Below are 15,264 nucleotides of genomic sequence, written 5' to 3'. Positions count from 1 at the left end.
CTACAAGAAGATTTGAATGTCCATCAATAATTGCTTTAAAACATGAAAGAAAATTTTCGAATATCAAACCGCACATGATCATAAGCGGGAGAGGAGTTGTTCAGCTGCAAGAAGATGTGAATGTCCACCCATAATTACTGAAAAATGGGTAAGAAAAGGTGAAAATGCCCAACCATACATCATCAAAAGCAGGAGTGGATGTGTTCGGCTACAAGAAAGTTTGAATGTCCGACCATAGTTTGTAAAAAGCGGGTAAGAAAAGGTTCGAATGCCTGAACATAGACCATCAAAAGAGGGAGCGGAGGTGTTCCGCTGTAAGAAGGTGTAAATGTCCGACCATAGTTGGTAAAAAACGGGTAAGAAAAGGTTAAAATACCCGACTGTACACAATCAATAGCGGGAGCGGAGTTGTTTGGCTACAAGAAGGTGTGAAAGTCCGACCACGGTTTGTAAAAAGCGGGTAAGAAAAGGTTCGAATGCCCGAATATATACCATCAAAAGTGGAAGTGGATGTGTTCGGCTGCAAGAAGGTGTGAACGTCCGACCAAAGTTTGTAAAAAGCAGTTAAGAAAAGGTTCGAATATCCAACCAAACATAATCAAAAGCGGGAGCAGAGCTGTTCGACTGTAAGTAGGTGTGAATATCAGATCATAATTTGCAAAAAGCTGATGAGAAAGGGTGAGAATGCCCGGCTATACACCATCAAATGCGGGAGCGGAAGTGTTCGGCTGTGAGTAGGTGTGAATGTCCAACCATAATTGCTGAAAAATGTGTTAGAAGAGACTAGAATGCCGGACAAGACATCATCAAATGCGGGAGCGGAGTTGTTCGGCTGTGAGTAGGTGTGAATCTCCGAGCATAGTTTGTAAAAAGGGGGTAAGAATAGGTTCGAATGCCCGAACATACACTATCAAAACAGGGAGCTGAGGTGGCTCAGCTGCAAGGTGTGAATGTCTGACTATAGTTTGTAAATAAGGTGCGAATGCCCAACAATGTATAATCAAAAGAGGGAGCGGAGGTTTTCGGCTACAAGAAGGTTTGAATGTCCGACCATAGTTTGTAAAAAGCGGGTAAGAAAAGGTTCAAATGCCTGACTATACACCATCAAAAGCGGGAGCGGAGGTGTTCCGCTGTAAGACGGTGTGAATGTCCGACCATATTTGGTAAAAAGCGGGTAAGAAAAGGTTAAAATACCCGACTGTACACAATCAATAGGGGGAGCGGAGTTGTTTGGCTACAAGAAGGTGTGAAAGTCCGACCACGGTTTGTAAAAAGCGGGTAAGAAAAGGTTCGAATGCCCGAATATATACCATCAAAAGTGGAAGTGGATGTGTTCGGCTGCAAGAAGGTGTGAACGTCTGACCAAAGTTTGTAAAAAGCAGTTAAGAAAAGGTTCGAATGTCCAACCAAACATAATCAAAAGCGGGAGCAGAGCTGTTCGACTGCAAGTAGGTGTGAATGTCAGATCATAATTTGCAAAAAGCTGATGAGAAAGGGTGAGAATGCCCGGCTATACACCATCAAATGCGGGAGCGGAAGTGTTCGGCTGTGAGTAAGTGTGAATGTCCAACCATAATTGCTGAAAAATGTTTTAGAAGAGACTAAAATGCCGGACAAGACATCATCAAATGCGGGAGCGGAGTTGTTCGGCTGTGAGTAGGTGTGAATCTCCGAGCATAGTTTGTAAAAATGGGGTAAGAATAGGTTCGAATGCCCGAACATACACTATCAAAACAGGGAGCTGAGGTGGCTCAGCTGCAAGGTGTGAATGTCTGACTATAGTTTGTAAATAAGGTGCGAATGCCCAACAATGTATAATCAAAAGAGGGAGCGGAGGTTTTCGGCTACAAGAAGGTTTGAATGTCCGACCATAGTTTGTAAAAAGCGGGTAAGAAAAGGTTTAAATGCCTGACTATACACCATCCAAAGCGGGAGCAGAGGTGTTCCGCTGTAAGACGGTGTGAATGTCCGACCATATTTGGTAAAAAGCGGGTAAGAAAAGGTTAAAATACCCGACTGTACACAATCAATAGCGGGAGAGGAGGTGTTCAGCTGCAAGAAGGTGTGAATGTCCACCCATAATTACTGAAAAATGGGTAAGAAAAGGTGCGAATGCCAAACCATACATTATCAAAAGCAGGTGTGAATGTCAGATCATAATTTGCAAAAAGCTGATGAGAAAGGGTGAGAATGCCCGACTATACACCATCAAATGCGGGAGCGGAGTTGTTCGGCTGTGAGTAAGTGTGAATCTCCGACCATAATTGCTGAAAAATGTGTTAGAAAAGGTAAGAATGCCGGTCCATACATCATCAAAAGCGAGATCAGAGGTGTTTGGCTGCAAGAAGGCCATAGTTTGCCAAAAGCGGGTAAGCTGCGAATGACCAACTAAATATCAACAAAAGTGGGGGCGGAGGTCTTCGGATGCAACTGGGTGTGAACATCCCACCATACAAGTATGGTGGAGAGGAAGCTGTGAACAGCCGACCATAGTTTGCAAAAAGCGGGTGAGACAAGGTGCGAATGTCCAACCATACATGATCAAAACAGGGAGCGGAGGTGTTTGGCTGTGACAAGGTGTGAATGTCCACCCAAAATTAATGAAAACCGGGCAAAAAGTAGGTTTGAATGCCCAAGCATACATCATCAAAAGAAGGAGTGGATGTGTTCGGCTACAAGAAGGTTTCAATGTCCGAGCATAGTTTGTAAAAAGCGGGTAAGAAAAGGTTCGAATGCCCAAACATACACCATCAAAAGAGGGAGCGGAGGTGTTCCGCTGTAAGAAGGTGTGAATGTCCGACCATAGTTGGTAAAAAGTGGGTAAGAAAAGGTTAAAATACCCGACTGTACACAATCAATAGGGGGAGCGGAGTTGTTCGGCTACAAGAAGATGTGAAAGTCCAACCATGGTTTGTAAAAAGCTGGTAAGAAAAGGTTCGAATGCCCGAATATATACCATCAAAAGCGGAAGCGGAGGTGTTTGGCTGCATGAAGGCCATAGTTTGCCAAAAGCGGGTAAGCTGCGAATGACCGACTAAATATCAACAAAAGGTCTTCGGATGCAAGTGGGTGTGAATATCCCACCATACAAGTATGGTGGAGAGGAAGCTGTGAACAGCCGACCATAGTTGGCAAAAAGCGGGTGAGAAAAGGTGCGAATATCCAACCATACATGATCAAAACAGGGAGCGGAGGTGTTTGGCTGTGACACCAAAATTAATGAAAAGCGGGCAACAAGTAGGTTTGAATGCCCAAGCATACATCATCAAAAGCAGGAGTGGATGTGTTCGGCTACAAGAAGGTTTGAATGTCCGAGCATAGTTTGTAAAAAGCGGTAAGAAAAGGTTCGAATGCCCAAACATACACCATCAAAAGAGGGAGCGGAGGTGTTCCGCTGTAAGAAGGTGTGAATGTCCGACCATAGTTGGTAATAAACGGGTAAGAAAAGGTTAAAATACCCGACTGTACACAATCAATAGGGGGAGCGGAGTTGTTCAGCTACAAGAAGGTGTGAAAGTCCAACCATGGTTTGTAAAAAGCTGGTAAGAAAAGGTTCGAATGCCCGAATATATACCATCAAAAGCGGAAGCGGAGGTTTTCGACTGCAAGTAGGTGTGAATGTCCAGCCATAATTACTCACAAACGGGTAAGGAAAGGTAGTATTGCCAGACCATACATGATCAAAATAGGGAGCTGAGGTGGTTCAGCTGCAAGGTGTAAATGTCTGACTATAGTTTGTAAAAAGCGGGTAAGACAAGGTGCGAATGCCCGACAATGTATGATCAAAAGAGGGAGTGGAGGTCTTCGGCTGCAAGGTCTGAATGTCCAACCATAATTTCTAAAAACCGGGTAAGAAAAGGCTCGAAATTCCGACTATACACAATCAAAAGCGGGAGCGGGAGGTTTTCAGCTGCAAATCCTTCACTCAAACCAAGTGAAAACTGCTTTGTCCTTCATATTTATCAATGTCTAGATCGACTTCAACAAAGAACAACATTGTACTTTGCAGTAAAGAAAGAGCAAATCAAAAGTTTTAGGAATCCGAGAATAAGCTTATTTTCATGAGTTCTGCACGATTATTGATTTTACTATAAATGAATGCCTTCACTCAAACTATGTTAAAACTGCTTTGTCCGTTATATTTATCAATGTCTAGATTGACTTCAACAAAGAACAACACTGGATTTTGCAGTAGAAGAAAGAGCAACACTGAAGGATCAGTAATCCGAGAATAAGCTTATTTTCATACGTTCTGCATGATTTGGGATTTTATGTATAAAATGAATTCCTTCACTCAAACCAAGTTAAAACTGCTTTGTCCTTCATATTTATCAGTCTAGATCGACTTCAACAAAGAACAACATTGTATTTTGCAGTAGAAGAAAAAGCAACAGCAACACTGAAGGATCAGGAATCCGAGAATAAGCTTCTTTTCATACGTTCTGCATGATTTGGGATTTTATGTATAAAATGAATTCCTTCACTCAAACCAAGTGAAAACTGCTTTTGTCCTTCATATTTATCAATGTCTAGATTTACTTCAACAAAGAACAACATTGTATTTTGCAGTAGTAGAAAGAGCAACACTTGAAGGAACAGGAATCCGAGAATAAGCTTATTTTCATACGTTCTGCATGATTTGGGATTTTATGTATAAAATGAATTCCTTTACTCAAACTATGTTAAAAACTGCTTTGTCCTTCATATTTATCAATGTCTAGATTGACTTCAACAAAGAACAACATTGTATTTTGCAGTAGAAGAAATAGCAACACTGAAGGATCAGGAATCCGAAAACACGCTTATTTTCATACGTTCTGCTTGATTTGGGATTTTGCTATAAAAATTAATTCCTTCACTCAAACAAAGTGGAAACTGCTTTGTCCTTCATATTTATCAATGTCTATATCGATTTCAACAAAGAACAAGGCTGTATTTTGCAGTATAGGAAAGAGCAACACTGGAGGATCAGGAATCCGAGAATAAGCTTACTTTCATGAGTCCTGCACGATTTCGGATTTTCCTATAAAATGAATTGCTTTGCTCAAACCAAGTTAAAATTGCTTTGTCCTTCATAGTTATCCATGTCTAAAATGTATCAAGCATAAAGTTCCTCATATTACCCTGAATGAGAAAGAAGCATCCCTTTGGTTGAGCAATACGTTCCTTATGCGGAGTTATGCATGATTTCGGATTTTGCTATAAAATTCATTCCTTCACACCTTTTTTTTTTTCACCATTTTATAGATTATGGTTGGAAATTCTCAACCACTCTCATCCGAAGACCTCTCCTCCCGCTTTTGTTAATATATTTGAACTTTAGTTGGACATTCACCCCTTTTTGCAGCTAAACCACCTCCGCTCCCTGTTTTGATCATGTATGGTCTGGCAATACTACATTTTCTTACCCGTTTGTGAGTAATTATGGCTGGACATTCACACCTACTTGCAGCTGAACACAATCTCTCTCGCTTTTAATTATGTTTGGATATTCGAACCTTTTCTTTACTGCTTTTTGCCAACTTTGGTCGGACGTTCACACCTTCTTGCAACCGAACATCTCCGCTTCCGCTTTTGATGGTATATATTCGGGCATTCGAACCTTTTCTTACCAGCTTTTTACAAACGATGGTTGGACTTTCACACCTTCTTATAGCCAAACAACTCCGCTCCCGCTATTGATTGTGTACAGTCGGGTATTTTAACCTTTTCTTACCCGCTTTTTTACCAACTATGGTCGGACATTCACATCGTCTTACAGCGGAAAATCTCCGCTCCCGCTTTTGATGGTGTATAGTCAGTCATTTGAACCTTTTCTTACCCGCTTTTTACAAACTATGGTCGGACATTCAAACCTTCGTGTAGCCGAAAACCTCTGCTCTCTCTTTTAATTATACATTGTCGGGCATTCGCACCTTATCTTACCCGCTTTTTACAAACTATAGTCAGACATTCACACCTTGCAGCTGAACCACCTCAGCTCCCTGTTTTTGATCATGTATGGTCTGGCAATACTACCTTTTCTTACCCCTTTGTGAGTAATTATGGCTGGACATTCACACCTACTTGCAGTCGAACAGCTCTGCTCCGGCTTTTGATTATGTTTGGTTGGATATTCGAACCTTTTCTTAACTGCTTTTTACAAACTTTGGTCGGACGTTCACACCTTCTTGCAGCCGAACACCTCCGCTTCCGCTTTTGATGGTATATATTCGGGCATTCGAACCTTTTCTTACCAGCTTTTTACCAACCATGGTTGGACTTTCACATCTTCTTGTAGCCGAACAACTCCGCTCCCCCCTATTGATTGTGTACAGTCGGGTATTTTAAACCTTTTCTTACCCACTTTTTACCAACTATGGTCGGACATTCACACCTTCTTACAGCGGAACACCTCCGCTCCCTCTTTTGATGGTGTATGTTTGGGCATTCGAACCTTTTCTTACCCGCTTTTTACAAACTATGCTCGGACATTGAAACCTTCTTGTAGCCGAACACATCCACTCCTTCTTTTGATGATGTATGCTTGGGCATTCAAACCTACTTTTTGCCCGGTTTTTCATTAATTTTGGGTGGACATTCACACCTTGTCACAGCCAAACACCTCCGCTCCCTGTTTTGATCATGTATGGTTGGACATTCGCACCTTGTCTCACCCGCTTTTTGCAAACTATGGTCGGCTGTTCACAGCTTCCTCTCCACCATACTTGTATGGTGGGATGTTCACACCCAGTTGCATCCGAAGACCTCCGCCCCCACTTTTGTTGATATTTAGTTGGTCATTCGCAGCTTACCCGCTTTTGGCAAACTATGGCCTTCTTGCAGCCAAACACCTCTGATCTCGCTTTTGATAATGTAAGGTTGGGCATTCAGACCTTGCTTCACCTGCTTTTCACCAAATATAGTCGGACATTCACACCTTCTTGCAGCCGAACACTTCCGCTCCACCTTTTAGTGTTCTATCACACCTTTTTTTCACCGAATTTTATAGATTATGGTTGGAAATTCTCAACCACTCTCATCCGAAGACCTCTCCTCCCGCTTTTGTTAATATATTTGAACTTTAGTGAGACATTCACACCTTCTTGCAGCTGAACCACCTCCGCTCCCTGTTTTGATCATGTATGGTCTGGCAATACTACCTTTTCTTACCCGTTTGTGAGTAATTATGCCTGGACATTCACACCTACTTGCAGCCGAACACCACCTCTCTCGCTTTTGATGATGTATGGACCGGCATTCTTACCTTTTCTAACACATTTTTCAGAAATTACGGTCGGAGATTCACACCTACTCACAGCCGAACAACTCCGCTCCCGCATTTGATGGTGTGCAGTCGGACATTCTCACCCTTTCTCATCAGCTTTTTGCAAATTATAATCTGACATTCACACCTACTTGCAGTCGAAAAGCTATACTCCCGCTTTTGATTATGTTTGGTTGGATATTCAAACCTTTTCTTAACTGCTTTTTACAAACTTTGGTTGGACGTTCACACCTTCTTGTAGCCGAACACATCCACTCCTGCTTTTGATGATGTATGGTTGGGCATTCGCACCTTTTTTTTACCCATTTGTCAGGAATAATGGGTGGACATTCACACCTTCTTGCAGCTGAACACCTCCTCTCCCACTTATGATCATGTGCGGTTTGATTTTCGAAAATTTTCTTTCATGTTTTCTAGGAATTATTGATGGACATTTAGACCTTCTTGCAGCTGAACACCTCCGCTCCTGCTTTTGATCATACCTTGTCAGGAATTCGCACCATGTCTTACCCGCTTTTTACAAACTTTAGTCGAACATTTACACCTTTTTGCAGCCGAACACCACCTCTCTCGCTTTTGATGATGTATGGTCCGGCATTCTTTCCTTTTCTAACACATTTTTCAGCAATTATGGTCGGACATTCACACCTACTCAGAGCCGAACACCTCCGCTCCCGCATTTGATGGTGTATAGTCGGGCATTCTCACCCTTTCTCATCAGCTTTTTGCAAATTATGATCTGACATTCACACCTGCTTTTGATAATGTATGGTTGGGCATTCGCACCTTTTTTTACCCATTTTTCAGGAATTATGGGTGGACATTCACACTTTCTTGCAGCTGAACACCTCCTCTCCTTCTTATGATCATGTGCGGATGATATTCGAAAATTTTCTTTCATGTTTTAAAGCAATTATTGATGGACATTCAGACCTTCTTGCAGCTGAACCACTCTGCTCCCGCTTTTGATGGTGTATAGTCGGGCTTTCGAGCCTTTCCTTCCCGGTTTTTACAAATTATGGTTGGACATTCAGACCTTCTTGCAGCCGAACACCTCCGCTCCCTCCTTTGATCATACATTGTCGGGCATTAGCACCTTTTCTTACCCGCTTTTTACAAACCATAGTCGGACTTTCACATCTTTTAGTAGCCAAACAACTCCGCTCCCGCTATTGATTGTGTACAGTCGGGTATTTTAACCTTTTCTTACCCGCTTTTTACCAACTATGGTCGGACATTCACACCTTCTTACAGCAGAACACCTCCGCTCCCTCTTTTGATGGTGTATGTTCGGGCAGTCAAACCTTTTCTTACCTGCTTTTTACAAACTATGGTCAGACATTCAACCCTTCTTGGAGCCGAACACATCCACTCCTGCTTTTGATTATGTATAGTTGGGCATTCGCACCTTTTCTTACCCATTTTTCAGTAATTATGGGTGTACATTCACACCTTCTTGCAGCCAAACACCTCCGCTCCCTCTTTTGATCATACATTTTCGGGCATTCGCACCTTTTCTTACCCGCTTTTTACAAACCATGGTCGGACTTTCACACCTTTTAGTAGCCGAACAACTCCGCACCCGCTACTGATTGTGTACAGTCGGGTATTTTAACCTTTTCTTACCCGTTTTTTACCAACTATGGTCGGACATTCACACCTTCTTACAGCGGAACACCTCCGCTCCCTCCTTTGATGGTGTATGTTCGGGCATTCAAACCTTTTCTTACCCGCTTTTTACAAACTATGGTCAGACGTTCAAACCTTCTTGTAGCCGAACATATCCACTCCTGCTTTTGATGATGTATGGTTGGGCATTCGAACCTACTTGTTGCCCGCTTTTCATTAATTATGGGTGGACATTCACACCTTGTCTCAGCCAAACACCTCCGCTCCCTGTTTTGATCATGTATGGTTTGACATTCGCACCTTTGCTTACCCTCTTTTTATACTGATTGCTCAAGATTAAGTTGTTCTTTCTCAAACTACAAAATTTTTTTAATTGTTGAAACTTGATTTGAAGTGGATAAATAAGGAAGACAAACAGTTTTAAGTCAGGCTGATAGCAATTAATTTTATAGCAAAATCTGTATTTCGTCATTTGTCGAGAGATGCTTATTGCTGAAGAAGTTCTTTCTCATTCTACAAAGTACAACGTTGTTTATCATTGAAACTTGATTAGACATGAATAAATATGAAGGACAAAGCAGTCTTAACATGGTTTGAGTTAAGGAATTCGTTTTATAGGAGAATCCGAATTCGTGCATAACTCGTAAAATAGAGCTTATTTTCGGATTCCTGAAGAATGAGTCTGGTTCTTTCTCATAATACAAAGTTTGTTGTTTATTGTTGAAACTTCATCAGACCGTTAGATATAGTCGGACTCACCTCGACGCACGGCTTGGGATCTGGAACCAGTACTCTTGAGAGGGGTTGGACTCTCTTCCACTCTGGAGTTGCCCGTGGTGAGAGGCGCAAAGCAGGTGTGGGCATACTTATTGCCCCCCGGCTGTGTGCCAGTACATTGGGGTTTACCCCAGTGAACGAGAGGGTAGCCTCCCTCCGCCTTTGGGTGGGGGGACGAGTCCTGACTGTTGTTTGTGCCTATGCGCCAAACAGCAGTTCAGAGTACCTACCCTTTTTGGAGTCTCTGGGGGAGGCACTGGAGAATGCTCCTACCGGAGACTCCCTCATTCTGCTGGGGGACTTCAATGCTCACGTGGGCAATGACAGTGAGACCTGGAGGGGTGTGATTGGGAGGAACGGCCCCCCCGATCTGAATCAGAGTGGTGTTATGTTGTTGGACTTCTGTGCCAGTCATAGACTGTCCATAACGAACACCATGTTCAGGCATAAGGGTGTCCATATGTGCACTTGGCACCAGGACACCCTTGGCCGCAGTTCGATGATCGACTTTGTGGTTGTATCATCGGACTTGCGGCCGTATGTCCTGGACACTCGGGTGAAGAGAGGGGCGGAGCTGTCAACTGATCACCACCTGGTGGTGAGTTGGCTCCGCTGGTGGGGGAGGATGCCGATCAGACCTGGCAGGCCCAAACGTATTGTGAGGGTCTGCTGGGCGCGTTTGTCAGAATCCCCCGTCAGAAGGAGCTTTAACTTCCACCTCCGGCAGAGCTTCAACCATATTTGAGGTGGGGGACATTGAGTCCGAATGGGCCATGTTCCGTGACTCCATTGCCGAGGCAGCTGGTCGGAGTTGTGGCCGTAAGGTGGTCGGTGCCTGTCGTGGCGGCAACCCTCGAACCTGCTGGTGGACACCAGTGGTGAGGGAAGCCGTCAAGCTGAAGAAGGAGTCCTATCGGGCCTTTTTGGCCAGTGGGACCCTGGAAGAAGCTGATAGGTACCGACGGGCCAGACGGGCCACGGCTTCGGCGGTTGTGAGGCAAAAACTCGGGCCTGGGAGGAGTTCGGTGAGACCATGGAGAACGATTTCCGGACGGCCTCGAAAAGATTCTGGTCCACCATCCGGCGTCTCAGGGGGGGGGAAGCGGCTCACAGTCAACACTGTTTACAGTGGGGACGGGGCTTTGCTGACCTCAACTAGGGATGTTGTGAGTCGGTGGGGGGAGTACTTCGAGGAACTCCTCAATCCTACCAACACGTGCTCGGAAGAGGCAGAGTCGGAGAGCTTGGAGACGGGGCCTCCCATTTCTGGGGCTGAGGTTGCCGAGGTGGTTAAAAAGCTCCTCGGTGGCAAGGCCCCGGGGGTGGATGAGGTCCGTCCTGAGTTTCTCAAGGCTCTGGATGTTGTAGGGCTGTCTTGGCTGACACGCCTCTGCAGTATCGCATTGACATCGGGGACAGTGCCTCTGGACTGGCAGATTGGGGTGGTGGTCCCCCTCTTTAAAAAGGGGGACCGGAGGGTGTGTTCCAACTATAGGGGTATCACACTCCTCAGCCTCCCTGGTAAGGTCTATTCGGGGGTATTGGAGAGGAGGATCCGTCGGATAATCGAGCCTCGGATTCAGGAGATGCAGTGTGGCTTTCGTCCTGGCCGTGGAACAGTGGACCAGCTCTATACCCTCGGCAGGATCCTGGAGGGTGCATGGGAGTTCGCCCAACCAGTCTACATGTGTTTTGTGGACTTGGAGAAAGCGTTCGACCGTGTCCCTCGTGGAGTCCTGTGGGGGGTGCTCCGGGAATATGGAGTGCCGGACCCCTTGATAGGGGCCGTTCGGTCTCTGTATGACCGGTGCCAGAGTTTGGTCCGCATTGCCGGCAGTAAGTCGGATACGTTTCCGGTGAGAGTTGGACTCCGTCAGGGCTGCCCTTTGTCACCGATTCTGTTCCTAACTTTTATGGACAGAATTTCTAGGCGGAGCCAGGGCGTTGAGGGTGTCCCATTTGGCGACCTCAGAATCGGGTCTCTGCTTTTTGCAGATGATGTGGTTCTGTTAGCGTCGTCAGGCCGTGACCTTCAGCTCTCACTGGAGTGATTCGCAGCCGAGTGTGAAGCGGCTGGGATGAGAATCAGCACCTCCAAATCCGAGACTATGGTTCTCAGCCGGAAAAGGGTGGAATGCTCTCTCCGGGTCGGGAATGAGATCCTTCCCCAAGAGGAGGAGTTCAAGTATCTCGGGGTCTTGTTCACGAGTGATGGACGAATGGAGCGGGAGATTGACGGGCGGATCGGTGCGGCGCCTGCAGTGTTGCAGGCTCTGCACCGACCCGTCGTTGTGAAGAGGGAGCTGAGCCAGAAGGCGAAGCTCTCTACTTACTGGTCAATCTACGTTCCCATCCTCACCTATGGTCACGAGTTGTGGGTAGTGACCGAAAGAACAAGATCGCGAATACAAGCGGCCGAAATGGGTTTCCTCCGCAGGGTGTCTGGGCTCTCCCTTAGAGATAGGGTGAGAAGCTCAGTCATCCGGGAGGGGCTCGGAGTAGAACCGCTGCTCCTCCGCATTGAGAGGAGTCAGATGAGGTGGCTCGGGCATCTGGTTAGGATGCCCCCTGGGCGCCTCCCTGGGGAGGTGTTCCGGGCACGTCCCACTGGGAGGAGATCCCGGGGGAGACCCAGGACACGTTGGAGAGACTATGTCTCTCGGCTGGCCTGGGAACGCCTCGGGGTCCCCCCGGAAGAGCTGGAGGAAGTGGCCGGGGACAGAGACGTCTGGGTTTCTCTGCTCAAGCTGCTGCCCCCGCGACCCGACCCCCGGATAAGCGGCAGATGATGGATGGATGGATGGATATATCCTCCACCAACCAGACTTACAACCCCCGACTAGGGTAGCAGAATTTCTAAGCATCTGTACCCCAAAACTACTATCAAAAATATATAAATTATTGTCTAAGATAGATGACACAATGTCTCTTCCATCCTCAAAATGGGAGGCAGATTTATCCATCAGTTCTGGTCATAGCTTCTAACCACAAATATGTTTGAACACCTTCATAAAGACTCGAAATCCTAATTTACAGCTCATACAATACAAAATCCTTCATAGAACACACTATACAGGATGGGTCTAACACACTCAAACATCTGCTCACATTGCACAGATAACACACCTGATGATTATGCACACGCTTTGTGGTTTTTCTGCGCCTGTCCAGAAGTTCTGGCTTGAAGTCTGTGAGGACCTATCAACATGGCTAAAGTGTAGCATCCCTGCATGCCCCACACTGTGCATACTGGGTGACTTAGACAACATCAACATGGAAATTAACTCAGCACACATGGTTGTCACAGTGTTATGTATCGCAAAGAAAACTATTCTCATGAACCGGAAAGCGAAGAACAATCTGTGTATTAACCAGTTTAGAAATTTTCTTTTAGATTATATTAGCATGGAAACAATGTCTGCCTCCTCAAAACATCAATTGGCTGAATTTCATTCTCTCTGGTCCCCTCTGATTAGTTTTATCACATAGTGGTGGTGGTGGGTTGCTGGGTGATGGTGGGTCTCAGGCCCGGGCTGCTGCGACTGGTGTGACCGGGTGGTTTGTTTGTTTGTTTTTTGATGTTATTTGTTTGTTTTTTGTAGAGGTCCTCCTGGGTGGGGTTGGATTGAGTGGGGTGGGGCGGGATGGGTACCTTCTGGGGGTACAGTAGCTCCCGGAATATGGTCGCTGCAGGCCCCGAGCCTGGTGGACATCAGGCCCTCCTACCCATTGTTGGCTCCCAGGTAGCGGGGATGCCTATTGCAGCCAGTCCCTGGCTGCCCTCTCTGGGGGAGAGTAGCTCCCCCGGTATATATCCCCATACCCCTCTCCCTTCTGGCTCCTGTACACAGCACACACTCACACATGAAGGGTTTTGGGGGCGTGTGTGTTCGGTGGGGTGTAGTGGATGGGGCCACGTAGGTGGTCCCCTTTGGTTGCACTCTGCAGTTCCCTGCCCCTGTTTTAATTACACCTTAGACATTACTACTTATCAAACACACTCACACACACACATTAGGTCTTGGGGGGTGGTTACACTGAGTGGCATCTGGTGGGCGGGGCTCTTTGGGTATGTAGGCTGCCCAGAGTGCCGCGCTCCCAGTTCTACAAGTTTGGCTGCCCCTCAATTTTAATTGCTCACTATTAGAAAATATTGAAGAGCCAGAAGGGTGAGGGGAGGGGTCTTCTTCGCACACCCCTGCTTCCTGGTGTCTGCTTGGGGCAGGAGGGGCCAGGAGGATTAATTAATTGTTCTGCTGGTTCGGGGTCTTTGGTGGCTGGGGGGTTGCTGGCCTCCTGGTGTGCCCGCTGCACTACACCCCAGCAGAGTCGAGGGAGGTAGGATGTGTGGATGTGTGGATGTATGGGACGTGAAAGTGTGTGTGGTAATGATTGGGCCTGGATCTGGGACTTGCTGTCGCCTGGCCTGCCTGTGTTTCTCCCGATGGGGCATCAGCGTTGCCTCTCCCCACTGCTCGCGACTTCACCCACCTGTGGGCACGTCTTGACTCCCAGGGCACTTGGCCAGGGGCGCTGGGGCAGGCGCTGACCCACTTTGTGGCTGTCTGGGGCGCTTGGCCCTCCTGGGTATTGGGTGGGGCCTCTGCCGGGGGGTTAGGGGGCGCTCGGGCTCCTGGGGCCCAGGTCCAGTGCACGGCCCATGTCTGGGCGGCTGGGGCCTGGCGGGGTCGGTGGGCTGTTACCCCTGGTTCCCGGAGTGCCTCTGCCCTATGCTTATGGGGGCTCTTTCCGGGGGCTTCCTCTGCAGTCTTCTGGGTGGATGCGTGGTTGCCCCTGCAGTGGGCTGCCTGGGTTCTGTGCTCTGTGGGGGCTGCTGGTGGCCTGGGTCTTTTGGCCCTCTCTGCCTGCTTCTGATTGCTTGGGGGGGGGGGGCTGTGGATTGTGGCCCTGTACGCTTATACACTCATAACTAAGCACGGTTATCATGTAGGTCCTGTGCCATGGGTGTTGCATGTTCTCACACACACACACACACATTCATTAGTCCAGTAGCATGGTCACTAAGCAGTTGATGTATTATCATGTCGTCTCAGGTCATCTATATCCACAGCTGTGTTGTATGCGATTGCCGCTTCTTGTGCTGGTTTTTGTTTGTTTGTGTGTTTGTTTTTTCTCTGCTTGTCTGCTTTCAGGTGCTCCTGGTGGCGCTAAGGCTGGATTCCCCTCATAGGCCATGGATTGTTGTCTGTTTTGTTTTTTACAGGTGTAGCAGCTGGTTGTCTGGTTTTTGTTTCTATTTTTGTTCTGTTTCCTCTTCTTTCCTCTTCTTCTTTCCTTGTCCCCCGGTCCGGTTCAGTTCAGTTCATGTCATATATTGTAAACAGAAATAAATAAATGGGCATCAAGGGGAGCTTTACATTTATAAAACTTCCCTTGGCAAAACAAATCTGTTTGGCATCAAAGGTATTCAGACTACAATTCTTCTGACATAATGCTGAACAGGACAAGGGGAAAAAAAAGTAAAGAAGACAGTTCTGCCGAAAGCCAGGGATAGACCTGTTCTAAGTTCTATACTTTTTAAAAGGGGCGTGTTTATCAACTATGGAATTAGAAGATTTACAAAAATGGTC

This window comes from Leuresthes tenuis, unplaced genomic scaffold, assembly GCF_036924035.1.
Source record: "Leuresthes tenuis unplaced genomic scaffold, fLeuTen1.0.hap1 SCAF_4, whole genome shotgun sequence".
NCBI classification, from domain to species: Eukaryota; Metazoa; Chordata; class Actinopteri; order Atheriniformes; family Atherinopsidae; genus Leuresthes; species Leuresthes tenuis.
This window is presented reverse-complemented; position numbering follows the sequence as displayed.